Source organism: Symphalangus syndactylus, chromosome 4 (assembly GCF_028878055.3).
Source record: "Symphalangus syndactylus isolate Jambi chromosome 4, NHGRI_mSymSyn1-v2.1_pri, whole genome shotgun sequence".
Taxonomy (NCBI): Eukaryota; Metazoa; Chordata; class Mammalia; order Primates; family Hylobatidae; genus Symphalangus; species Symphalangus syndactylus.
Genome location: NC_072426.2, coordinates 42,043,852 through 42,071,393, shown reverse-complemented (window position 1 = coordinate 42,071,393; position 27,542 = coordinate 42,043,852). Strand labels below are relative to the sequence as shown.

The 27,542-nt window shown below is 39.7% G+C and overlaps 1 protein-coding gene across 2 annotated transcripts in view; it reads left to right on the top strand.

Moving 5' to 3' along the window:
• The window catches only part of CTNNA3 (catenin alpha 3), a 1,903,490-nt gene that overhangs the window by 46,267 nt on the left and 1,829,681 nt on the right, over nt 1–27,542 (top strand). Inside the window, exon 1 of one of the 2 annotated variants that reach the window (XM_063637176.1) lies at nt 20,358–20,526. The exons of the other annotated variant lie outside the window; for it this stretch is intronic. The gene's annotated coding sequence lies outside the window, so the exon portion shown is untranslated. Of the gene's footprint in view, nt 1–20,357; nt 20,527–27,542 lie in introns of those variants that run through there. 2 annotated transcript variants of the gene reach the window in all.

Here is a 27,542-nt window from a genome sequence, read left to right as displayed (position 1 = left end):
GAGGCCAGGTGCTGTGGCTCATGCCTATAATCCCAGCACTTTGGGAGGCCAAGTGGGGCGGATCACCTGAGGTCAGGAGTTCGAGACCAGCCTGGCCAATATGGTAAAACCCCATCTCAACTAAAAATACAAAAATTAGCCAGGTGTGGTGGCGTGTGTCTGTAGTCCCAGCTACTTGGGAGGCCAAAGCAGGAAAATTGCTTGAACCCAGGAGGCTGAAGTTGCGGTGAGCCGAGATTACGCCACTGGACTCCGATCTGGGTGACAGGGTGAGACTCTGTCTCAAAAAAAAAAAAAAAAAAAAAAGAGCTGAAAGATATAATTGTTATTCTCCAGTTTACATCCTCTTCCTCAAGTAAAACTCTGTGTTATAGAGTTATCATAAGAAATCCATAGAAGGGATTTTAACCTATTTCATCAACATTTAAAATATTTGAGCAAATATGTTCACTTATTTAATGAATATTTAATATTGAAATTTGAAAATATAAGCTTAATTTATGAAACCATGCAGTCATTTAAAAGGTCTTTTGTAGGTGTTCTATAAGGGATAAGAGTTGATATAAAACACTTTTTGTGAGGTATAGGTATTAATTACTGCTTTTAAATTTCTTTCAGATAACATTTCTGTAGGCATTAGTGCTTCTGATACATAGTTGTATGTCTTTGCTGTGATTTGTTTCCACTTTGTAAAGGAAGAGAGAAAATATCAATATAGTCCCAAGCTACTCTCTAATTAAACCTCTTCAGCCTTGACAGTTTCTTTTGGGATATCATCTTTATATTGTTTTCTCTCTTAGAGATTGGTAGCTGTGCATTGTTTGTATATTTGATTGCCTTTAGATATCTGTTAAAATTCAAGGAGAGCAAGGAGGATAGCATAAACTTCATGATGTATGATTCATGCTTTGCCTCACCTTCTATAGAAGAAGGGGAACAAAAGCTAGAGCTGGCCTAGTACTACTGAAACAATCCTCTCCTAACCCCTTTGATCTGTCACTCACCTTCCCTATGAGCCTTTCTCTGAACTATTCCCAAACTAATAGTCGGAGATCCTGTGAAATTCTGCTAGATGTAAACCCCAATACTGAATTCTAAAAATTTGGCTCTTAGTGTTTGCACTAGTATCTGAGAGAAAATACTGATTTTGTGTATGAACAAGGGGAACCATTGAGATTGTTAAAAGTTTTAACTTACCATGGCTGGCAAGATGGCTGAATAGGAACTGCTCCGGTCTGCAGTTCCTAGCGAGACCAACAGAGAAGGTGGGTGATTTCTGCATTTCCAACTGAACCTCCGCTGGTGATACCCAGGCAAGCAGGGTCTGGAGTGGACCTCCAGCAAACTCCAGCAGACCTGCAGCAGAGGGTCCTGACTGTTAGAAGGAAAACTAACAAACAGAAAGGAATAACATCAACATCAACAAAAAGGACATCCACACAAAAACCCCATCTGAAGGTCACCAGCATCAAGGGCCAAAGGTAGATAAATCCATGAAGATGAGGAAAAACCAGCACAAAAAAGCTGAAAATTTCAAAAACCAGAAGGCCTCTTCTTCTTCAAAGGATCACAACTCCTTGCCAGCAAAGGAACAAAACTTGATGGAGAAAGAGTTTCATGTATTGACAGAAGTAGGCTTCAGAAGGTGGGTAATAACAAACTCCTCCAAGCTAAAGGAGCATGTTCTAACCCAATTCAAGGAAGCTAAGAACCTTGAAAAAAGTTAGAGGAATTGCTAACGAGAATAACCAGTTTAGAGAAGAACATAAATGACCTGATGGAGCTGAAAAACACAGCACGAGAACGTTGTGAAGCGTACATAAGTATCAATAGCCAAATCGATCAAGTGGAAGAAAGGGTATCAGAGATTGAAGATCAACTTAATGAAATAAAGTGTGAAGACAAGATTAGAGAAAAAAAATGAAAAGGAATGAACAAAGCCTCCAGGAATATGGGACTATGTGAGAAGACCAAACCTAAGTTTGACTGGTGTACCTGAAAGTGATGGAGAGAATGGAACCGAGTTGGAAAACACTCTTCAGGATATTATCTAGAACTTCCCCAGCCTAGCAAGACAGGCCAACATTCAAATTCAGGAAATACAGAGAACACCACAAAGATACTCCTTGAGAAGAGCAACCCTAAGACACATAATACACAGTCGTCAGATTTACCAAGGTTGAAATGTAAGAAAAAATATTAAGGGCAGCCTGAGAGAAAGGTTAGGTTACCCACAAAGGGAAGCCCATCAGACTAACAGTAGATCTCTCTGCAGAAACCCTTCAAGCCAGAAGAGTGGGGGCCAATATTCAACATTTTTTTTTTTTTTTTTGAGACGGAGTCTCGTTCTGTGACCCAGGCTGGATTGCAGTGGCATGATCTTGGCTCACTGCAACCTCTGCCTCCCAGGTTCAAGCAATTCTCCTGCCTCAGTCTCCCGTGTAGCTGGGACTACAGGTGCTGGCCACCACGCACGGCTAATTTTTGTATTTTTAGTAGAGACGGGGTTTCACCATGTTGGTCAGGCTGGTCTCGAACTCCCAACCTCAGGTGATCTGCCCACTTCAGCCTCTCAAAGTGCTGGGATTACCAGGCGTGAGCCACCATGCCCGGCTAACATTCTTAAAGAAAAGAATTTTCAACTCAGAATTTCATATCTAGCCAACCTAAGCTTCACAAGTGAAGGAGAAATAAAATCCTTTATAGACAAGCAAATGCTGAGAGATTCTGTCACCACCAGGGCTGCCTAACAAGAGCTCCTAAAGGAAGCACTAAATATGGAAAGGAACAACTGGTACCAGCCACTGTAAAAACATGCCAAATAGTAAAGACCATCAACATTATGAAGAAACTGCATCAGTAACAGGCAAAATAACCAGCTAGCATCATAATGGCGGGATCAAATTCACACATAACAATATTAACCTTAAATGTAAATGGGCTAAATGCCTCAATTAACTGGCAATTGGACTCAATAGACTCAATAGCCTCATAGACTGGCAAATTGGATAAAGAGTCAAGACCCATCGGTGTGAATACACCTGAATACATTCAGGAGACCCATTTCATGTGCAAAGACACATATAGGCTCAAAATAAAGGGATGGAGGAACATTTACCAAGCAACTGGACAGCCAAAAAAAAAAAAAAAAAAAAAAAAAAAGCAGGGGTTGCAATCCTAGTCTCTGATAAAACAGACTTTAAACCAATAAAGATACAAAAAAGACAAAGAAGGGCATTACATAATGGTGAAGGGATCAGTGCAACAAGAAGAGCTAACTATTCCAAATATATATGCAAGCAATACAGGAGCATCTAGATTCATAAAGCAAGTTCTTAGAGACCTACAAAGAGACTTAGATTTCCACACAATAACACTGTGAGACTCTAACACCCCACTGTCAATATTACACAGATCAACGAGACAGAAAATTAACAAGGATATTCAGGACCTGAACTCAGCTCTGGACCAAGTGGACCTAATAGACATCTACAGAACTCTCCATCCCAAATCAATAGAATATACATTCTTCTCAGCACCACATAGCACTTATTCTAAAGTTGACCACAAAATTGGAAGTAAAGCACTCCTCAGCAAATGCAAAAGAACGGAAATCATAACAAACAGTCTCTCAGACCACATTGCAATCAAATTAGAACTCAGGATTAAGAAACTCACTCAAAACTGCACAACTACATGGAAACTGAACAACCTGCTCCTGAAAGACTACTGGGTAAATAACAAAATTAAGGCAGAAATAAATAAGTTCTTTGAAACCAATGAGAACAAAGACACAAAGTACCAGAATCTCTGGGACACAGCAAAAGCAGTGGTTAGAGGGAAATTTATAGCACTAAAGGCCCACAAGAGAAAGTGAGAAAGACCTAAAATTTACACCCTAACATCACAATTAAAAGAACTAGAGAAGCAAGAGCAAACAAATTAAAAGAACTAGAGAAGCAAGAGCAAACAAATTAAAAAGCTAGCAGAAGACAAGAAATAACTAAGATCAGAGCAGAACTGAAGGAGATAGAGACACAAAAAACCCTTCCAAAAATCAATGAATCCAGGAACTGTTTTTTTTGAAAAGATTAACAAAATAGACTGCTAGGCAGACTAATAAAGAAGAACAGAGAGAAGAATGAAATAGAAAAAATAAAAAATGATACAGGGGTTATCACCACTGATCCCACAGAAATACAAACTACCGTCAGAGAATACTATAAACACCTCTATGCAAATAAACTAGAAAATCTAGAAGAAATGGATAAATTCCTGGACATATACACCCTCCCAAGACTAAACCAGGAAGAAGTTGAATCCCTGAATAGACCAAACACAAGTTCTGAAATTGAGACAGTAATTAATAGCCTACCAACCAAAAAAAGTCCAGGACCAGATATATTCACAGCCGAATTCTACCAGAGGTACAAAGAGGAGCTGGTACCATTCCTTCTGAAACTATTCCAAACAATGGACAAAGAGGGACTCCTCCGTAAGTCATTTTATGAGGCCAGCATCATCCTGGTACCTAAACCTGGCAGAGACACAACAAAAAAAGAAAATTTCAGGCCAATATTCCTGATGAACATCGATGCGAAAATCCTCAATAAAATGCAAACCAAATCCAGCAGCACATCAAAAAGCTTATACACCACGATCAAGTGGGCTTCATTCATGGGATGCAAGGCTGGTTCAACATATGCAAATCAATAAATGTAACCCATCCCATAAACAGAACCAACTACAAAAACCACATGATTATCTCAACAGATGCAGAAAACGCCTTCGATAAAATTCAACACCCCTTCATGCTAAAAACCTTCAGTAAACTAGGTATTGATGGAACATATCTCAAAATAGTAAGAGATATTTATGATAAACCCACAGTCAGTATCATTCTGAATGGGCAAAAGCTGGAAGCATTTCCTTTGAAAACCGGCACAAGACAAGAATGCCCTCTCTCACCACTATTCAACATAGTATTGGGTGTTCTGACCAGGGCAATCAGGCAAGAGAAGAAATAAATCGTATTCAAATAGGAAGAGAGGAAGTCAAATTGTCTCTGTTTGCAGATGACATGAATGAATATTTAGAAAACCCCACTGTCTCAGCCCCAAATCTCCTTAAGCTGATAAGCAACTTCAGCAAAGTCTCAGGATGCAAAATTAATGTGCAAAAATCACAAGCATTTCTATACACCAATAATAGCAAAATCATGAGTGAACTCCCTGTTACAATTGCTACAAATTGAATAAAATACCTAGGAATACAACTTACAAGGGATGTGTGAGGACCTCTTCAAGAACTATAAACTCAGGGAAATAAAAGAGGACACAAACAAATGGAAGAACATTCCATGCTCCTGGGTTGGAAGAATCAATATTGTGAAAATGGCCATACTGCCCAAAGTAATTTATAGGTTTAATGTTATCTCCTTCAAGCTACCATTGACTTTCTTCATAGAATTAGAAAAAACTACTTTAAATTTCATATGGAACCAAAAAAGAGCCTGTACAGCCTAGACAATCCTAAGCAAAAAGAACAAAGCTGGAGGCATCACGCTACCTGACTTCACACTATACTACAAGGCTACAGTAACCAAAGCAACATGGTACTGGTACCAAAACAGATATATAGACCAATGGAACAGAACAGAGGCCTAAGAAATAATGCCAGAAATCTACAACCATCTGATATTTGACAAACCTGACAAAAACAAGCAATGGGGAAAGGATTCCCTATTTAATAAATGGTGTTGGGAAAACTGGCTAGCCATATGCAGAAAACTGAAACTGGACCTCGTCCTTACACCTTAAACAAAAACTAACTCAAGATGGATTAAAGGCTTAAGTTTAAAACCTAAAACCATAAAAACCCTAGAAAAAAACCTAGGCAATACCATTCAGGACATAGGCATGAGCAAAGTCTTCATGACTAAAACACCAAAAGCCATTGGAACAAAAGCCAAAATTGATAAATCAATCTAACTAAACTAAAGAGCTTCTGCACAGCAAAAGAAACTATCTTCAGAGGGAACAGGCAACCTACAGAATGGGAGAACATTTTTGCAGTCTCTCCATCTGACAAAGGGCTAATATCCAGAATCTACAAGGAACTTAAAGAAATTTACAAGAAAAAAACAAACAACCCCATCAAATAGTGGGTGAAGGATATGAACAGACACTTCTCAAAAGAAGAAATTTATTGGCCAACAAACATATGAAAAAAAGCTCATCATCACTGGTCATTAGAGAAATATAAATCAAAACCATGATGAGATACCGTCTCATGCCAGTTAGAATGGTGATCATTAAAAAGTCAGGAAACAACAGATGCTGGAGTGGATGTGGAGAAATAGGAACGCTTTTACACTGTTGGTGGGAGTGTAAACTAGTTCAACCATTGTGGAAGACAGTGTGGCGATTCCTCAAGGATCTAGAACCAGAAACACCACTTGACCCAGCAATCCTCTTACTGGGTATATACCTAAAGGATTATAAATCATTCTACTATAAAGACACATGCACACATATGTTTATTGCAGCACTATTCACAATAGCAAAGACTTGGAACTAACCCAAATGCCCATCAATGATAGACTGGATAAAGAAAATGTGGCACATATACACTGTGGAATACTATGCAGCCATAAAAAGGATGGGTTCATGTTTTTTGCAGGGACATGGGTGAAGCTGGAAACCATCGTTGTCAGCAAACTAACACTGGAACAGAAAACCAAACACTGTATGTTCTCACTCATAAGTAGGAGTTGAACAATGAGAATACATGGACACAGGGAGGGGAACATCACACACTGGGGCCTGTTGAGGGGTGGGGGCTAGGGGTGGGAGAGCATTAGGAGAAATACCTAATGTAGATAATGGGTTGGTGGGTGCAGCAAACCACCATGGCACATATATACCTATGTAACAAACCTGCATGTTCTGCACATGTATCCTAGAACTTAAAGTATTAAAAAAAGTTGTAACTTATTTAAATTCATTATCAACAATCAGAATTAGAAAGGATCATGGTCTAGTTTTTCCTTACTTTTGAATCAGTGGTATTAGGCCCATTTTTGGGATACCTGAAAGTCTCTGATATTTATTTGCTGTTGCATAACTTCTGAGACATAAATTCTTGGTTTACACATGATAATTGTTAATATACCTATATTTGATAACATGAATTGATTTTAATAATGAAACCTTAAACTCTTATTTTTGTATTAGTAAAAAGAGTAGCATTCCCAAACAAGGATCATTCATATCCAGAGTACCTTATAGTGAAAGTCCTGCTTATCCAGCTGATTAGCTACAGTCAATTAAGTTACCCACTCTTAAGGATATATGAAAAGGGATCTTACAACTCAGAACATTGTAAGCATTTGCATGTATTATTTGAGAAGAACTAAATCTGCATTTAAAAAAATACCTGCCCCAAACTTTTTCACCTGTGTAGATACTAATGTTTGCAATATGCAGCCCAGCCAGTCCCACTTCCCAGGCAGATTGGTCTTTCAGATGGAACCTGGAATTTTAGTCTCATATCTGGTGGGGCTAAAATGTCCTTTGAATCACAGCCCCTGTTCTAATTCTCAATATTTATTCAATCTATGTAACTAGGCTTCTGCCAGTGCACTTGGCTAGGGCTCTAACTCCTTGTCTAATTCTTGCCAGTTTCCAGATGAACCACCTGAAATAGGGAATCATGACACCGTAACATAGAGTAACAGTTCAGAGAAGGGATTCCTGCTACAGTGTCCTACTAGATAGTTGGTTCTCGGACATTGTAACTGTTCCTAATTAAATATAAGTTTCTATGTCCTCTTATGTGCCAAGCCATTTTGATTAGCTGCTCTCAAGGTCTCCTGGGGGCTCAGCCCCATCGTTTGGTCAGTTCTCCTCATTTGGTCAGTTCTCCTAGTCTTATTCTTGTATGGCCCCTTATTATTACTTGATCCTTTCTTGTGCTTGCACTGTTCATTGCTAAAATTGAGGTGGAGCTTGTGTAAAATGCAATATGAACTATATACCATTATCCAAGTCATTAACATGATTAAAAATAGCTACCACTTATTGAAAACTATGTATAACTCAAATGTCTGAGATTCAACATCTGGTTTCTAAAATAAGGTTATATATTCTTTTAAATATGTGGATTCCAATAGCTTAAGTTTCTACTGTCCAAGTGCCAGAAATTAGCCCTTTAAAATGTTTCTTGGCTATTTCTGAGTCATCCCAAGAGCTCTCTCAATTGTGCTCAGGAAGAGGTCTGTATTAGTCTGCTTTCATGCTGCTGATAGAGACATACCAGAAACTGGGCAATTTACAAAAGAAAGAGGTTTATTGTACTTCCAGCTCCATATGGCTGGGGAGGCCTCACAATCATGGTGGAAGGTGAAAGACATGTCTCACATGGCGGCAGATAAGAGAACTTGTGCAGGGAAACTCTCCTTTTTAAAACCATCATATCTCATGAGACTTATTCACTGAGAATAGCATGGGAAAGACCTTTCCCCATGATTCAGTTACCTCTCACCGAATCCCTCCCACAATATGTGGGAATTCAAGATGAGATTTGGGTGGGGACACAGTCAAACCATATTATTTCACCCCTGGCCCCTCTTAAATCTCAGTTCCTCACATTTCAAAACCAGTCATGCCTTCTCAACAGTCCCCCAAAGTCTTAACTAATTTCAGCATTAACTCAAAAGTCCCCAGTCAAAAGTCTCATCTGAGATAAGGCAAGTCCCTTCTACCTATGAGCCTGTAAAATCAAAAGCAAGTTAGTTACTCCCTAGCTACGATGGGGGTACAGGCATTGGGTAAATACAGCCATTCCAAATGGGAGAAATTGGCCAAAACAAAGGGGCTACAGGCCCCACACAAGTCTGAAAGCAAGCAAGGCAATCAAATCTTAAAGCTCCAAAATGATCTCCTTTAACTCCATGTCTTGTATCCAGGTCACAGTGATGCAAGAAGTAGGTTCCCATAGTCTTGGGCAGCTCTGCCCCTGTGGCTTTGCAGGGTACAGCCTCCCTCCTGGCTTCTTTCATGGTCTGGCATTGAATGTCTGCGGCTTTTCCAGGTGCATGGATGGTGCAAGCTGTTGGTGGATCTACCATTCTGGGGTCTGGAGGATGGTGGCCCTCTTCTCACAGCTTCACTAGGCAGTGCCCCGGTAGGGACTCTGTGTGGGGGCTCCAGTCCCACATTTCCCTTCTTCACTTCCCTAGCAGAGGTTCTCCATGACAGCCCTGCTCCTGCAGCAAACTTCTGCCTGGTGGACATCTAGGCATTTCCGTACATCTTCTGAAATCTAGGCAGAGGTTCCCAAACCTCAATTCTTTTTTTTTTTAAATTTTACTTTAAGTTCTGGGATACATGTGCAGAACATGAGGGTTTGTTACATAGGTATACATGTGCCATGATGGTTTGCTGCACCTATCAACCCGTCATCTAGGTTTTAAGTCCGTCATGCTTTAGATATTTGTCTTAATGCTCTCTATCCCCTTTCCTCCCATCCCCCAACAGGCACCAGCATGTGATATTCCCTTCCCTATGTCCATCTATTTTCATTGTTCAACTCCCACTTATGAGTGAGAACATGCAGTGTTTGATTTTCTGTTCCTGTGTTAGTTTGCTGACAACGATGGTTTCCAGCTTCACCCATGTCCCTGCAAAAAACATGAACCCATCCTTTTTATGGCTGCATAGTATTCCACAGTGTGTATGTGCCACATTTTCTTTATCCAGTCTATCATTGATGGGCATTTGGGTTAGTTCCAAGTCTTTGCTATTGTGAATAGTGCTGCAATAAACATATGTGTGCATGTGTCTTTATAGTAGAATGATTTATAATCCTTTAGGTATATACCCAGTAAGAGGATTGCTGGGTCAAATGGTGTTTCTGGTTCTAGATCCTTGAGGAATCGCCACACTGTCTTCCACAATGGTTGAACTAATTTACACTCCCACCAACAGTGTAAAAGCGTTCCTATTTCTCCACATCCACTCCAGCATCTGTTGTTTCCTGACTTTTTAATGATCACCATTCTAACTGGCATGAGACGGTATCTCATCATGGTTTTGATTTATATTTCTCTAATGACCAGTGATGATGAGCTTTTTTTCATATGTTTGTTGGCCAATAAATGTCTTCTTTTGAGAAGTGTCTGTTCATATCCTTCACCCACTATTTGATGGGGTTGTTTGTTTTTTTCTTGTAAATTTCTTTAAGTTCCTTGTAGATTCTGGATATTAGCCCTTTGTCAGATGGAGAGACTGCAAAAATGTTCTCCCATTCTGTAGGTTGCCTGTTCCCTCTGAAGATAGTTTCTTTTGCTGTGCAGAAGCTCTTTAGTTTAGTTAGATTGATTTATCAATTTTGGCTTTTGTTCCAATGGCTTTTGGTGTTTTAGTCATGAAGACTTTGCTCATGCCTATGTCCTGAATGGTATTGCCTAGGTTTTTTTCTAGGGTTTTTATGGTTTTAGGTTTTAAATTTAAGCCTTTAATCCATCTTGAGTTAGTTTTTGTTTAAGGTGTAAGGACGAGGTCCAGTTTCAGTTTTCTGCATATGGCTAGCCAGTTTTCCCAACATCATTTATTAAATAGGGAATCATTTCCCCATTGCTTGTTTTTGTCAGGTCCTAAACCTCAATTCTTGACTTCTCTGCACTTGCAGGCTCAACACCACGTAGAAGCTGCCAAGGCTTGGGGCTTGCACCCTCTGAAGCTATGGCTGGAGCTCTATGTTGGCCTCTTTCAGCCATGGCTGGAGCAGCTGGGACACAAGGCACCAAGTCCCCAGGCTGCACACAGCACGGGGACCCTGGGCCCAGCCCACGAAACCATTCTTTCCTCCAAGGCCTCTGGGCCTGTGATGGGAGGGGCTGCCATGGAGACCTGTGATAGGCCTTGGAGACCTATTCCCCATTTTCTTGGGGCTTAACACTTGGCTCTTCATTATTTATGCAAATTTCTGCAGCCGGCTTGGATTTCTCCTCAGAAAATGGGATTTTCTTTTCTATCATATTGTCAGGCTGAAAATTTTCCAAGCTTTTGTGCTTTGCTTCCCTTTAAAAACTGAATGCCTTTAACAGTACCCAAGTCATATATTGAAAGCTTTGATGCTAGAAATTTCTTCTGCCAGATACCCTAAATCATCTATCTCAAGTTCAAAGTTCCACACATCTTTAGGGAACCGGCAAAATGCCTCCAGTTTCTTTGCTAAAACATAACAAGAGCCACCTTTTCTCCAGTTCCTATCTCCATCTGAGACCACCTCAGACTGGATTTCATTGTCCATATCATTATCATCATTTTGGTCAAAGTCATTCAGCAAGTCTCTAGGGAGTTCCAAACTTTCCCTTATTTTTCTGTCTTCTTCTGAGCCCTCCAAACTGTTCCAACTTCTGCCTATTACCCAGTTCCAGTCACTTCTGCATTTTTGGGTATCTTTTCAGTAATGCTCCACTCTACTGGTACCAATTTACTGTATTAGTTCACTTTCACACTGCTGATAAAGACATACCCAATACTGGGCAATTTGCAAAAGAAAGAGGTTTATTGGACTTACAGTTCCACATGGCTGGGAGGCCTCACAATCATGGTGGAAGGTGAGGCATGTCTCACATGGTGGCAGACAAGAGAAAAGAACTTGTGCAGGGAAACTCCCCTTTTTAAAACCATCAGATCTCATGAGACTTATTCACTGTCATGAGAACAGCACTGGAAAGATCTGCCTCCATGATTCAATTACCTCCCACTGGGTCCCTCCCACAACATGTGGGAATTCAAGATGAGATTTGGGTGGGGACACAGCCAAACTATATCAAGGCCCACTATGTTTTTCTGTTTTAGATGCCTTGCCCTGCTGCTTTGGATCCTGTTCTCCAGGTCACTATTCCATCCCAGCCAGGACACAGATTATTTCCTTAATTTTCCATAGAATAGCATTTTAACCAGACTTTCCAGAAAGAGGCAAGATAAAGAAAAGACAATACAGATAATGGTTTACAACAGTAACTGTGGCTACACCTAGTACCCTTTGGTCCAAGTTCTGGGCCATTTTCAAGGTATCCTTGAAAAGTGTTCTTCTGAATTGTTTCTATCTACCACTGTTGTGGACATGCCACTGTGTGATACTCTCTAGTTTGTCTCTTCCATCTGGAGGCTAGGCCCCCAAAACTGTGGGGCTTCAGAGAGAAAAGGGACGTTCTCCCCTCTTTGGCTAAAATCCTGGGTTTCCAGCTCTCATTCCTGTCCCAGAATTAACTTCTCCCTCAGAATAAGTAACAATGGGGATATCCATTCTCTTCAGGATTAATCTCATTCCTTCACTATAGGATATGGTCTGGTCCTGTGAGTACCACCCATCTCCTCCTCTCGTCCAGGCAATTGCTATAGCTGTCTTTAGTGCATTCCTAGAAATCTGAATTATTCTCTTAACATCATGTTTGGGACTTAAATAGTCCATTCCAGGTTGTGCTATGTCAGTCTGGATGGGGCTGTTTACAGAATTTATCTTCTTTCCTTCCTTTATCTCTCTCCCCTCCTACTTCTTCTCTGTCCCCCTCCTCTTCCTCCCTTTCTTCCTATCCTTTTTCATTTTAGTCTTGGGGCCCTTGTAAACATGCAGTGTTCTATAGCAATGCTTCTTCTCAAGTTTCTTTTCTTCCTTCCACTGCAGGGGCAGTTTTGGTTGTCACAGTAGTTGCGGGACACACCTGGCATTTAATTTGCTGGGGCCTGTTAAAAAGAAAACTATTAACAAGTGATATTTGTTAAAGCATGATAAAGAATAATTTATTTAGGACTATCACAGTATAGGGACCACTGCAGTAGGTCTTGTGGTAGAGGAGAGAGATTGTGCTCAACTCTCCATACAGCATGGGCAAGTGGGAATTTATAGCCAGTGACCAGAGTGGGGTCACTGAAAATTACCAGGAAGAAACATCAGGGGTAAGAGGGGTTCTGGGTAAATCAATCTAACTAGATTCTTGCTGAAGACAGGCCAAGGTGATCAGATATCACCTGGGGAATGGTGGCGGATGAGGAACCCAATCAAGGGAGATCAGATATGGAGCGGGAAGATTGGGGGGAGGGGTGATTCTTGCTTAACTGACTTAGCAGGGCTGTTTATGAAAACTAGATTTTTCACGGAAGTACATAAATGGGCCTAGATGAAGTTTCAGAAGGTCAACTACAGTTTTGTCAGGCAAGGGATCTTTGTCAGTCCAAAGAAACTTAGAGGGTTTACAGTGTGTGGAACTCTCCTCTACAATGAATTGGCCCCACATCCCATGCAACTTTCTAATTTCCCAGTGGACATTCATGTGTGTTCTGCTTATAATTTTCTAAGCCTTGAACCTAACTCTGGTTTTACTTATAAACACATAGTATTTTTTGGCACAGTTTTAATATATACTGAATTTCTAGGAATGCAACCATTTAGGTATATCAAAGGAAGATTGTATTTATTTCATTCTGTATTATATCAAGAGTTGTGCACTATTATAGAAAAATCATGTCACTACTGAAATGCTGCTTGTGGTATTTGAATTGACAATACAACAGTGCATCCTTATCTATCTACGTTTGTAGCTGCCACATTCATAGTGATTCTGTGCATAAGGGGAAGAGTGACTGATTGTTTTCCAGTGCAAGTGTGCCTGATCATTTATATAATGAAATGCAAATATATAATTTATGTGAATACATACATATATATAAGATATATATAAAATATATTTTTAATGAGTTAGTATAGTCAGTATGTAGTTAGTAACTATAAATTTCATTTCAGGATATTAAAAAGGAACATTGGAAAATGTTTTATAAAGAGAGTGTAAGTTCTGATGGGTTCGAGGACTATGTAAATTCATACAGGAAAAATAAACAGTTCTCTTCAAGAAACAATAAAACTCTACAGAGACATAGCTCACTGAACTTCTGTGAGTGAAACAACTACAGTTATTTCCTTCATGACATTTAGGTGAGACTTGCTTTACATTTGCACAAACAGAAAATCTACTGTCTTTGTTTTCTCAGAACAGAGACAGAACTTTTGAGATTAGAATTGCAAAGACAGGACAATTTCTTTAACATTTTAAAAGCTGTATTATTTTTAAATTAAGTGTGTTAAAGCTTTAGAAGTGGTATAATACAGCCCTGTTCAAATAATTTGAAATAAGAAGGTTCAATGACAGTAAATGTTAATTTCATTCTAGGTGGTTGTATCTCTGAAAATGATTGTGATTTTCAAAGCTGCAGAAGCAAGTTGTTTTTAGAACCATCAATACAAGATGGTCTGGTTTATGAATATATTCAAGGGATTGAGAGGGTGATTAATTGATAAAAGAAATGTCACCTGAAAGGTGTGGGCTGGGAATTCTCATTAAAGAGTTGAGAAAGAAGTAACCAAGTAATCAATGAACTAAAGCAGACATGATTGACTGTAATTACTCTGCTTGTTAAGGTTATTGACTAACAGCAAGATGGGCTGTCAAAACTGAAGCATGGTGCCTTGGGAAAATTAAATGAGAAAAATTAATGAGAAAAATATTCATTGTAGCCCTTCTATTATTACCAAGGCAAGAAAGTTGATGTGTCAATGTCAGTAGTTTGTTCTGAAATAGTTAAAATGAGACTGAAAACATTAGCACTAAATTCACCCTGACTGGCATCTAAATGTGATATTTGGGTTTACACAAAGTGAAATACAGGTAGGGAGAGAAATTAGGTGGTAACTATAATACATAAAGACAACAAGCAAGGCATAACTCTAGTTTGTGTAAGGTAAGGTAGCATTAATAGTTGTAAAGATGGAGATAAGGCAATGGATTTGAAGGCTATTGGAGAAATAAAATTAATAGAATACCAATCTCTGATGAAGCTGACATCTTTCATTTTGTATCAAGGTGAATGTAACTTTCACCAGGAAATTTTCCTTGATTATCCCCTCCTCTTGGAGCTATCCCTACCTCCTTTTAATTCCTATAGCTATTGATGCTTACCTTGTATTATAGTTAATTTGCATGTGCCATACAGTAGTGGACACTGCCACTGCCCCTAGCTTTTATCCCAATGGTGAAGACAGAATAAGTAAACAAAAAAACTTCAAGGTTGTGATAAGTGACTGGGAACAGTGAGATAAAAAATAGTAAGGAAATACCTCTATGAGAAGGTGAAGGATTATATCAAAGATGAAAATGAGCCAGACATGTAAATAGCTGGGAGCAAATGGTTTCAGGCAAAGGAACAGCAAGTGCAATTGCCCTAGGGGAATATGGTTGGTTATTTTATAAATAGAGAGTATATCTGGAGTCAGTATATTAGAGGGGAGAGTGTTTTGAGTCGAGGGGAAAGAATGTTGTGAGTTGAGGTGAAAGAGGTTGACAACAGCCAGATCATGCAGGGCCTTGTAGATTTGGTAAAGAATTTGTATTTTCTGCTATGAGTAATAGGAAGCCTTTGGATAATTTTAAGCAGGAGAATAACATGAGCTAAACTTCTAAGTTCTGAAAAATCACTTAGAAGCTATGTAGAGAATGGCTACCAATGTTGGAATAATCAGGGTAGGAGAGCTAGAGAAATGTGCACGTGTTAAAGACAAATTTTGTAAGTAGGATCAGTGGGAATTCTTGATGGTAATGAGGGAAAAGAATGAATGAAGGATGACTCCTAGGCTTTGGCTTATGCAGTAATTGGGTGATGGTACCAATTATTGGGTTATGAATGACAGAGAAAAATAGGTTTGAGAGACAAAATCAAGAGCTCCTTTTTGGGACATATCAAGTTTGAAGTGTGTATTGTTTATTCAAATGGACAAGGCAGTTTGGATATATTGCTATGGGGGTCATGAGAGAGGTCTGGACTAGGATACAAAGTTGGGAACCATTAGCATATGGATGTATAACTGGTTTGAGTGAACTAGCTTGTTTTCTTCTATCTGTATCTCCCTTTGCTCTGTTGCCTCTCCCTTTCCTATTCCTTAATGACACATCAGGTGGGTGCCTGCCATTTTTACTTCTTTAAAGGCCTGCTTGTCCAATTTAACACTTCCATTTCATTCTAATTTAAATCTCCCTCCCTTTTCCCCAACACTGACCAGATGTCCTCCCAAGGGACTTGGAATGGGGAAAGAGTTTTTTTTCATCACTTCTGCTCTGGTATCTTCAAGAGGAGAGGAAGTAGTTGGCCTTGTTCCCCTAACTTTTCAAGTCCACGAACTTTTCCTCTAATATTATGGCTAGTATAACTGAGTACCCCCATTTTTCTAAGAGATTATTTATTTTTTTCTTCTTTTTTCTTTCCTCCTTTCTCCCACTCCCTACTTAGCTCTTTAGAAATGCAATTATAACCTTTTACCTCCTCTTCACCAGACAATCCCTGCAGGGTGAGTTAATCCAACTATGTGCTTACAAGCTCCAGAGCCCAACTCTCTCCCACCAGGAGACTGTTTTGAGAGATGACAGACAGTTAATCTACACCTCAAAGTATGCCTGCTACAAAACTCTTTCCTAACTGGAGAGTTTCAGCTATTTTTACAAGCTAGTTCTGCCCACAGAGACACTAGTGGTCACCAGCTTGACTGCCCAGTAGATAAGGCACCAGAGCAAGTTATGCAGACCCCCACCTGCATTTCCCTCCCCTGCATGCCATTCATGCCAAGACCCCTTTTAAAAGCACCTGCTTTCTGCTTCAAAAGTGAAGCAGCACGCTTAAAGGCAGAAGTCTGCACTTCTTCCCCTAAGCCAGCTTTGGAATAAAAAGTCACCTTCTTTATACCAGACTTCACTCTTGTTAATTGGACTCTGCAAGCTGTGGGCAACTGAACCTGTATTTCGGTTACACTAGCAGAGGGCATAGGAGAGGAAGAGCATGTAGCTCTTTTCTTAACTGCTTCTTAGTAATCCCTGAGTGAGATGTCTATCCTCAAATACTGGAAATTCCTTAGCATGTACCTAGGCGGCTTCATTTTCTTTCATTTTGAGCCATAGTCACCAATTATTGGCAACAGGAAAAGTCCCACTCAACATCCTATCTCATTTAAAGATCTCATTTAAAGCCATAGGTTGGGATGTGATATCCCCTCAGGTGACAGAATGGCTTGGCCACCTGGAGGTTGTTGATAGACTTAAAAATGGCCCTTTTGGGAGTGAAGGGGAAATAAATCATCTTAGTGGGTTATGAAGTGAGAGGTAAAAACATAGGGGTGGTGGACAACTCATTTGGGAAGTATTATGATGAAGGCACAGAGAACTAAGTAGCAACCGCAGGGAGCTGTAGGGTAAAAGTATGTTTTGTTTGTTTGAAAATTTTCAGGTAGAAGTCCTGTGGCATATTTTTGCAATGATCATTGGAGAATGGGTGATAATGCAGTGTGTGAGGTGATCATGAAGGAGCAGAGTCCTTGAGAAGGTGAGGGAAGAAGGGATCCAGTACACAAGAGAGATTAGCCTTTGGTAAGAGCAAGAGGACTTCTTGCATTTTAATAGGAGGGAGGGTAGAGAAGATGAGAGTCAGTGTTGGTGGGTTTATAGATTTGATGATGGAAAGATGTGAAACATCTTCCAGATGGCTTATGTTCTTCTTAGTGAGGCAGGAGAGTTGGTTAGCTGCTAATAATAAGGATGATTGGGAAGGGAGAGTGAGAAACTTTTTTTGTTGTGTTAATAGTACATAAGACCTTCAAATCAGGGGCAGATTCATTTAGATTCACCTAAAATACCTGACAAGGTGCCAGAACTATTTATCACATATTTTTGAAAAAAATGATTTTAATTATCACAAACAGGAATTATTCCTAGCTTTAAATCTCATTTTAGAAAGGTGTTATAGCTGTTCAGAAAATTACATATTTTTAAAGCCCCAACCTGAAATTGCCAGTGTTTTGAGATACTATGTACAGATGAAATGGACTCATGGTTCATGCAAAAGTGATTTTCATTCTATAAGGGATTTTATTGACAAGAAGAAACTACTCCATTCTGACTAAAGAGCATATTGCACCCTGGAGGACTTATTTTCCAAGAGGGGCTACTGACAGGGATAGAATTATCTTCTTTTTGGAGGCCTCCCTTCTCTCCTGTAATCTTCTAGCTGGCTCCTAACATAGGGCTCTGCATCAAGGGGCTTCTCAGTACATCCAATTGAATGACTTTGTTTGGGGCCAGTCCTGATGCCTAGAACCAAAAAAGTCACTTTTGATTACCTCAGGAGAATTGCTAGTAATGGCCATGATTTATTCTCTCTCTTTTCTCTCTCTCTCTCTTTTTTTTTTTCCAGCTCTTCTACCCTCAATGTTTGATTGCTTGCAAGAGACATGTGAGCCAAAATTTTAAAGTTTGCAAAGTATAAAGAAAGGAAACAAGTAAATAGGGAAGGAGAATAAATACTGAACAAGACTGGGCAAGGTGACAAGAAAGAATTACTGTGAAAATCTGGAAGAGGGCCAGGATGCAAAATGCAGGGGCTGTGTAGTTTACAGGAACTATTTAGCCTCCAGCATGCCTCAGCGATCACACAGAGAAAGCCAGATTTCTCTGCTTTTGTCTCCTACCCTATAGTTAGCCATGGAAATTTGACATAGGTGATACGTGTTTTCTGTCAGCAAACAGATAGAAATACAGAGGACCATGGGGCCTGCGATCAACAAATCCAACGTGATTTGAATTGCTAGGAGGGGACCTCTTGTGGCTATAGTGGGAAATACTTCAGCTAAATACTACCTTGGAGGCTGCAGATATTTTTATGAAGGAATTAAAAAACCCACTATAAAAGCTCTTTAAAATTACATTTCAGATATTTATAATATTTAATTGTTTTGATAACACCAAGTTCTGTAAGAAGGTTTTATCTGTATTGCGTCTCTGAAGAGTTTGGTGTAATTTAAAGCTCTTCAGCTTTTATCCATTTAATTCACATATCCTCTGAAAAGCAAATAAAAAGAATAAGAGTTCTCATCTACATTTTGTAGATGGAAAGGAGAGGTACAGGGCAGGTAAGTAACTTATTGTGGTTTCACAGCAGGACAAGCTAGGCTTATGGTAGAATTTGGATATCTCATCTTGGGCTCAATTCAACAGTCCTGGTTTGGAAAACATTCATTATTAAAGCTCTAAAACAAAACCTGCTATTTTGCAAGTGTCAAGTGATTTCTTTATTCAAGAAAAGATGGATTGAGAGACATAAAACTTACTCTTTGTTTCACTGTGAAAAGAGGCTTTTCCTAGATTCTCCAGGGGGAAAAAGCTGCTTTAAAAAAATCTGAGGAGGATAGCATGTTAGCAACTAAGAATCTTTAGATAAATGTATTGTCAATTATGCCCATTTTAAAGGTAGCTACATAAAAATACAGTTGTTTTGAAGGCTATCCTGAAAATCATATAAAATGAACTCCTTTCATAGTTGATTCTCTGACAGTTCCCAGACCCTGCCTTTCCTCTGGGCTCCCTGAAATTTGTGCTAAGAGTATTTGGAGAGCTAATAAATAAATGCTTTCTTTTTATTTTGAATTCAGCCTTTTAAGAACAGGACTGCCAAAACTCAAACAAGTAGTTCATATTTTAGTTAGCACCTCTTGTTTTAGAAGCTATTAGAAGAAAGTCAGAAAAATGGTAATGTCCAAGGAAATGCCACAGAAGTTCGAGTGGGATGTCAAGGAATTGATGAAATGATAAAGATTGTTTCGGTGAATGTGAAGATATTGAGGGAGAAGATAAAAAAAAAAGGGAAAAGGAAATGTGAAAAAGAATAGTCATAGAGAGAAAAAAGAAATTTTGGTGGAGAAGACTTTTTTTGGTGGCTTAAATTTAATAATGGGTTTACCTATGGAGTTTTTGGTAAATCTTCAGTTTAGATTCTTTACTGATAATGATGTGGTTCCTCATAAATACTGGAAGGAGAGAGTGTGATGCTTGGTACAAGGGATGAGACAGGTAATATTTCAGAAGAAGAAAAATACGATCTCAGATGTGACACATGGCCTTGCTGCCATCATCTCTAGGGTTCTGAAGATATTGAATTTTACATAATTGATCTTTTGATGTGAGGATTTCCTGGACTCCTGTTTTCCCTGCTTTATCATTTTTCCCTTTCAATAATTCCAGCCTTTGGCTTTAATTAGATAGAAGAGGTTCTTCTTTTGGAAAGGAACTAGGGAAATGCAAATCTAACTTATTCAGAGCTATGTTTGTAGGTCTCTAGGCAAAGTATGTGTCTGGCCTTTTTCAACGAAGTATTTTCAGTAACAAGTTGTCAGTGAGGTCAGTGACTAGCGGTTCAGGATTAGATACCACCCACCCTGGCTTGTAACCTCCCCTTTCTTTCTTATCCTGGGTGAACAACGCTCAGCTAAATTGACTGCCCCACTGTCATCTGCCTCTCAGTTTGGTACTCTGTAACTCTGTGACCACCAAGAAGCCTTTTTCCACCCCCCACAAAGCTCTTTTTGGAAAATTCCCTACGGGAGCTGAATTTTAAGCCCATTTACTTTATAGGAAGAAACAGAAAGGTAAGAGTCAAGTTTGTAAAGAGAAGAGCTGAACTTCAGCGAATTCTCATTTCTGCATTGAATTCCTTTGTCTTAGTTATAATCATAGGTTTAAAATGTGGGTTTTTCTTCTGAATTGAGGAAGATCACATTATTATATGAAATAGGAATGTTTTGACTAGTTATGAGAAACGTAGGCTTTCACGCTAATTTTAAAGTTATAAATAACTTTCGAACTATTGCCAGGGGAAGCTGGTAGCCAAGGTCGTGCTTTGCATTCAGAGAGTTTCTGGCTATAAAAAGCCGATTGGATACTGTGCAGGAAAAGATAAGATATGGCCTGGATGCTTGTGCTTTGGCATGGGAGTGGGGAAAAGGAAGCAAAGATGGAATATGTTTGAAGGGATTTTACTTTCAACCAAAAGCTAATTCATAGTAAATCGAAGATGTTTCAAGTGAGATAATGGCAAAAAGCATTAATTTCTGAATTTAATGTCTATTTGTTTTATAATTGGAAGGAATATTAGGAGGTTGGGGAATGCTCTCAGAACTGTTCGATGACCAGTTATGGTCAAATGAAAATCACTGTATGGAATGATCATGAGATGTAATGATCAATCATGTAAAGAAAAGGTCACTATCTAATGGGATCTGAATGATTGTGAGCAGCTGCTGTCAGTTACACAGAAGACAGAAATAAAAGAAATGAGTTCAAATGGAAATAAGAAGAAATTAGGGTTAGACATCAGAAAGTTCATTTACTGTAGAGGTTTTGAGTCACTGATATGTGCCTGCCAAGATCTCTGGAGATAATGTGAGAATGCAATGATTTGCTTAAAACAAAAGTGGGAAAAGCAGGATTTCAAGTTTGCATTGGTTCTGAGTTTGTGGCTAGTTTTTTAGACAGATTGAAAGCTCAACATATTGAGAATAGTTGTGATTTGAAGATTCAGATTATCCATGGTCAGATTTGAATGGCATATTTGAGTGTGCTATTAAAATTTCATTGTCCATTATAAAAAAATTATCTCAGTAGAACCATAGGACAAGTTTGTTAAATGGAGAAACCTAAAATACAGACAGTATAGACAAAGTTATTCCCATTTGTTACCTCCTACACATAGTCTAAATCTTCCTTTTTATTTGAGTAAAGATTGGGATTTTTATGGTAAAACTTTTTTTTCATTATAAAAGCATTAAATGTTCATCGTAGGAATTTTGAAAGCACAGAAAAATATTACCTGTAATTTCATTGATGTGTTTCCTTCTAGTCTTTTTTTTTCTAGATGGCTTTAAAAATAATTGCAATAATACTATAGATAAAATTTGGAACCTTGCTTTTTCGTTTAACCATATACCAAAACATTTTCCACAGAATATTACCTATTCTACAGTGGTGTTATTTTAAATTTGTGTAACATTTTTCAAGTGAATGAATATAATTTTATTAATCATTGCTGAACATTTAGACGCTATGGTAAACATCTTGTGTATTTATTTATTTATGTGTATATGTATGTATGTAGATATGTTTAAGATAATTTCCTTAATCTCTGTTTCTAAGTGTGGAAGTGTTGGATTAGAGAACACTATGTTTGAAGGTAAAAGTTGTGATATTTAAGATGTGTTTTTACTGTTATTCTTTTAAAGCATTGTAAAATTCCTAGTCTACCAAATGATATATTTATTGTCTATGATGTGCAAAACATTGTTATCAGGCACATAGATACCAAAATACTTAGTGTTTAGAAGGATGGAATCTCTCCTACCTACAAAATTTCCACTTAATAAACTTTTACAGATATCAACAAAGCTACATGTCACAGTTGAAAATACTTCAGCTCTGCCTGAAACCAATAGATAGTATTGTTGATCACTTATGTTACTTTGGACATGAAAATAACAGAATGTATAATTAACTTTGTTAGAAGACCATGTAGACATAGTGATTTATATGACTTTTATGATACAACTGTGACAAAGAAATAGGAATAGGAAGAATAAATTCTTTACTTATTGTGAATCTTTGGAGAAATTAGAAGTATTTGGAGAAAATCTGTAGGCAACAGAATAGAAAGAAAAGGGATAGAGGGCACATGCTAGAGGAGCAATTCAGTACTGGGTTTTTCTATAGGGAAAATATGAGAATGGAATAAGGCGTGGCTATGGTAGAAGTCAGAGAAGATAAGTTTTAATTCTGTCATTGTTGAGTTTGGGAACCATGGTTGTGTAAATAGCGTAGAAGGAAGAAAGCTAAGGAATTAGTGATAAATACAACTAATTATTGGAAGTGGTGACTGGTCCCAAGTAATCAAAGTGGAGAGATTAGAGATATCAACATTATGTGGTGTGAAGTGAGAGGTAGAGTTATAAATTATTAAAGAATATAGTCTTCCTGTATTAAAAAACTTTTTAAATTGTGAAGTTTTATTATTCAGTGATAATATTTAGAGAAAGACCATAGCACAGAAGGATGGGAGTTTCATTCTCTATTCCCTATGAACTTCTGTTTGCATGTTTCTATTTTTTTTTTGGAATAGAAGGGATTAAGATTTAAGAAGAGAAGTTGGCAACCCAAACAGGCCTGAAGAGAAATTATGCGCTTCGTAATGAAGACTTGAAAATAGTGTTTATTTATGGATCATTGGCTCATGGGAATGCTAGTCTAGAGATTTAAAAAGTGTGATTTTCTGATTCCTGTTTGGATACTGGATTTTAAGTGACGTGGTACTGCGGGGTGGAACTCCGGAGTTTAGCAAAGTTGCAAATCTAACGGAAAGTGACAGATAATTGAGGCTGCAGAATTTTTGAAGGTGAACAGGACTGTTAGCCAATACATCTGATTTTTCACATGCTTAATTACTGTTTTTAACCACATTATTTTTGCCTGGGATTCAGCGAGTAATCTGTAACCAATTTAATCACTAGCTTCTAGCATATGATAGGTGACTTTGAGTTCCTGTGTGCAAAATGGAAGATTAGGTCAAGTTTATTTGGCACCCTCCCCACCTCTTTTCTTTACCTTTCATTATCCTGACCAGGATGCTTTTCTGCTTCAGATCCCTCCTGGCAATGGGGAAATTGATTTAATGGAGAAGGTGATGTTTAGTGCAAAGAAAGTATCTCAAATACTGGAACTTGAACAATGGAGGCCCCTACTTTAAATTAGCACTGTTCAAAATGTAATTAGAAGTTCCCAATTTTTAACTGGTCTATGAAACGAGATAAGAGGCTTGTGCCTGCATGTAAATCAACTACACCCTAAGCACTTTGTAGTGAGACTTTCTAGATGAAGGAAGCACTCATTAACTTACATTCTGTTACAAGCTCCTTTTCTCATCGCAGACCTGCAGTTTGAGTAGCATTGCTTAAGTTACACTGTATAAACATTTATCTCCTCTTGAGAGGTGAAGCTGGCTGGGCTTCTGGGTCAGGTGGGGACTTGGAGAACTTTTCTGAATAGGTAAAGGATTGTAAATGCACCAGTCAGTGCTCTGTGTCTAGCTAAAGGTTTGTAAACACACCAATCAGCACTCTGTAAAAATGCACCAGTCAGCACTCTGTGTCTAACTAAAGGTTTGCAAACGCACCAATCAGCACTCTGTAAAAATGCACCAATCAGCGCTCTGTGTCTAGCTTAAGGTTTGTAAATGCACCAATCAGGACTCTGTAAAAACGCACCAATCAGTGCTCTGTATCTAGCTAAAGGTTTGTAAACTCACCAATCAGCACTCTGTAAAAACGGAACCAATCACTCTGTAAAATGGACCAATCAGCACTCTGTAAAATGGACCAATCAGCAGGACATGGGGGGGGCCAAATAAAAGAATAAAAGCTGGCCACCTGAGCCAGCAGTGGCAACCTGCTCGGGTCCCCTTCCACGCTGTGGAAGCTTTGTTCTTTCACTCTTCACAATAAATCTTGCTGCTGCTCACTCTTTGGGTCCGCACTACCTTTATGAGCTGTAACATTCACCACGAGGGTCTGTGGCTTCATTCCTGAAGTCAGCCAGATCATGAACCCACTGGGAGGAACAAACAACTCCAGACACACTGCCTTTAAGAGCTGTAACACTCAATGTGAAGGTCTGTGGCTTCACTCCTGAAGTCAGCAAGACCACGAACCCACCGGAAGGAAGAAACTCCAGACACATCTGAACATCTGAAGGAACAAACTCTGGACACACCATCTTTAAGAGTAGTAACACTCACCGCGAGGGTCCACGGCTTCATTCTTGAAGTCAGTGAGACCAAGTACCCACCAGAAGGAACCAATTCTGGACACATTTTGGCAACCCAGATGGGACTCTCACCTATTGCCAAGTGGTAAGTACCATCAGACCCCTTTTGCTTGCTATTCTGTCCTATTTTTCCTTAGAATTCTGGGGCTAAATACTGGGCACCTGTCGGTCAATTAAAAGCAACTAACGTGGCCACTGGACTAAAGACACGGGTGCCAGGCTTTCTGGGAAAGGGCTCTCTAACAACCCCTGACTCTTTGGAGTTGGGAGTGTTGGTTTGCCTGGAACCAGCTTCTGCTTTTCTGGTACTTCCAGGCTGAGCTGAGGGTTGACAGAGAGGAAAGCCATTCAGCTCCGGGGTCCCGACAACAAGTTGGTTGACCCTGCGGCCATGGAACTCTCAAAGTCATGTCACCCAAGCAAGACTTGCCCATCTACCCTGTCTCCTGACCCTTGCCTCCTGGGTTCTAATGCCTGTCAGACAAACTTCCTCTCACCTCTCTTCTCCGAGGCTAGTCCGCTTCTAAAAACCGCTTCCTGTCTCTGGTGCTTTTCTAGTTTCTCCTATAAGAATGATTTCTAGTATAAACTTCAGGACTCTTTTACCTTCTTTAGGCATCCAGGCTCACCAATCAGAAAGACATAATTTTTGCCCAAAGCCCCATCTGGGTGGGGGACTATCTGGAATTTTAGGATCCCTCCTCAGACAAGCAGGCCTAACAAAAGCTATTCCTGAAGCTAGGATATGGGGAGCTTCGGAAACGGTATCTTTCCTATTCATATAAGTGAGGACAAAAGGCATCACTCTTCCAACTCTGGAGATCCCTTCCCTCCCTCAGGGTATGGCCATCCACTTCATTTTTGGGGCATAACATCTTTATAGGACAGTGGTAAGGTCCCAATACTAACAGGAGAATGCTTAGGACTCTAACAGGTTTTCGAGAATGCATCGGTAAGGGCCACTAAATCCAATTTTTCTTGGTCCTTTTTGTGGTCTAAGAGGACAGGCAAGAATGCAGGTTTTCGAGAATGCATCAGTAAGGGCCAATAATCCAACCTTCCTTGGTCCTCTTTTTGGTCTAAGAGGAATACTAGTGTTTCTGCTGCTACGTTGGTGAGCGCAACTATTCCGATCAGCAGGGTCCAGGGACTGTTGCATGTTCTTGGGCAAGAGGTGTTTCTGTTGCTGGATCAGTGAGTGCAACTATTCCAATCAGCAGGGTCCAGGGACGGTTGTGGGTTCTTGGGCAGGGGGAGAAACAAACCAAAACCGTGGGCGGTTTTGTCTTTCAGATGGGAAACACTCAGGCATCAATAGGCTCTCCCTTGAAATACATCCTAAGCCATTGGGACCAATTGACCTGCAAACCCTGAAAAAGAGGCAGCTCACTTTTTTCTGCACTATGGCCTGGCCCCAATGTTCTCTCTCTGATGGGGAAAATGGCCACCTGAGGGACGTATAAAGTACAATACTATCCTGCAGCTTGACTTTTTCTGTAAGAGGGAAGGCAAATGGAGTGAAATACCTTATGTCCAAGCTTTCTTTTCATTGAAGAATACACAACTATGCAAAGCTTGCAATTTACATCCCACAGGAGGACCTCTCAGCTTACCCCCATATCCTTGCCTCCCTATAGCTCCCCTTCCTGTTAATGATAAGCCTCCTCTAATCTCCCCCACCCAGAAGGAAACAAACAAATCTCCAAAGGACCACAAAAACCCTTGAGCTATCGTTTATGTCCCCTTTGAGCTGTAGGGGGAAGGGATTTTGGCCCCACCTGGGTACATGTCCCCTTCTCCCTCTTTGATTTAAAGCAGATCAAGGCAGATCTGGGGAAGTTTTCAGATGTTCCTGACAGGTATATAGATGTCCTACAGGGTCTAGGGCAAACCTTTGACCTCGCTTGCAGAGATGTCATGTTATTAGATGAAACTCTGGCCTTTAATGAAAAGAATGTGGCTTTAGTTGCAGCCCAAGAGTTTGGAGATACCTGGTATCTTAGTCAAGTAAATGATAGAATGACAGCTGAAGAAAGGGACAAATTCCCTACTGGTCAGCAAGCCATCCCCAGTATGGATCCCCACTGGGACCTCAACTCAGATCATGGGGAACTGGAGTCAGAAACATCTGTTGACCTGTGTTCTAGAAGGACTAAGGAGAATTAGGAAAAAGCCTGTGAATTATTCAATGATGTCCACCATAACTCAGGGAAAGGAAGAAAATCCTTCTGCCTTCCTCGAGCGGCTATAGGAGGCCTTAAGAAAATATACTCCCCTGTCACCCGGTTCACTCAAGGGTCAATTGATTCTAAAAGATAAGTTTATTACCCAATCAGCCACAGATATCAGGAGAAAGCTCCAAAAGCGAGCCCTGGGCCCTGAACAAAATCTGGAGGCATTATTAAACCTGGCAACCTCGGTGTTCTATAATAGGGACCAAGAGAAACAGGCCCAAAAGGAAAAGCAAGATCAGAGAAAGGCCACAGCCTTAGTCATGGCCCTCAGACAAACAAACCTTGGTGGTTCAGAGAGGACAGAAAATGGGCAGGTCGATCACCCGGTAGTGCTTGTTATCAGTGTGGTTTGCAAGGACACTTTAAAAAAGATTGTCCACTTTAAAAAAGATTGTCCACTTTAAAAAAGATTGTCCGTTTAATTGGAATAAATAAGCTGCTCCCTCGCGCATGTCCACTATGCTGAGGCAATCACTGGAAGGCTCACTGCCCCAGAGTACAATGGTTCTCTGGGCCAGAAGCCCCCAACCAGATGATCCAACAACAGGACTGAGGGTGCCCGG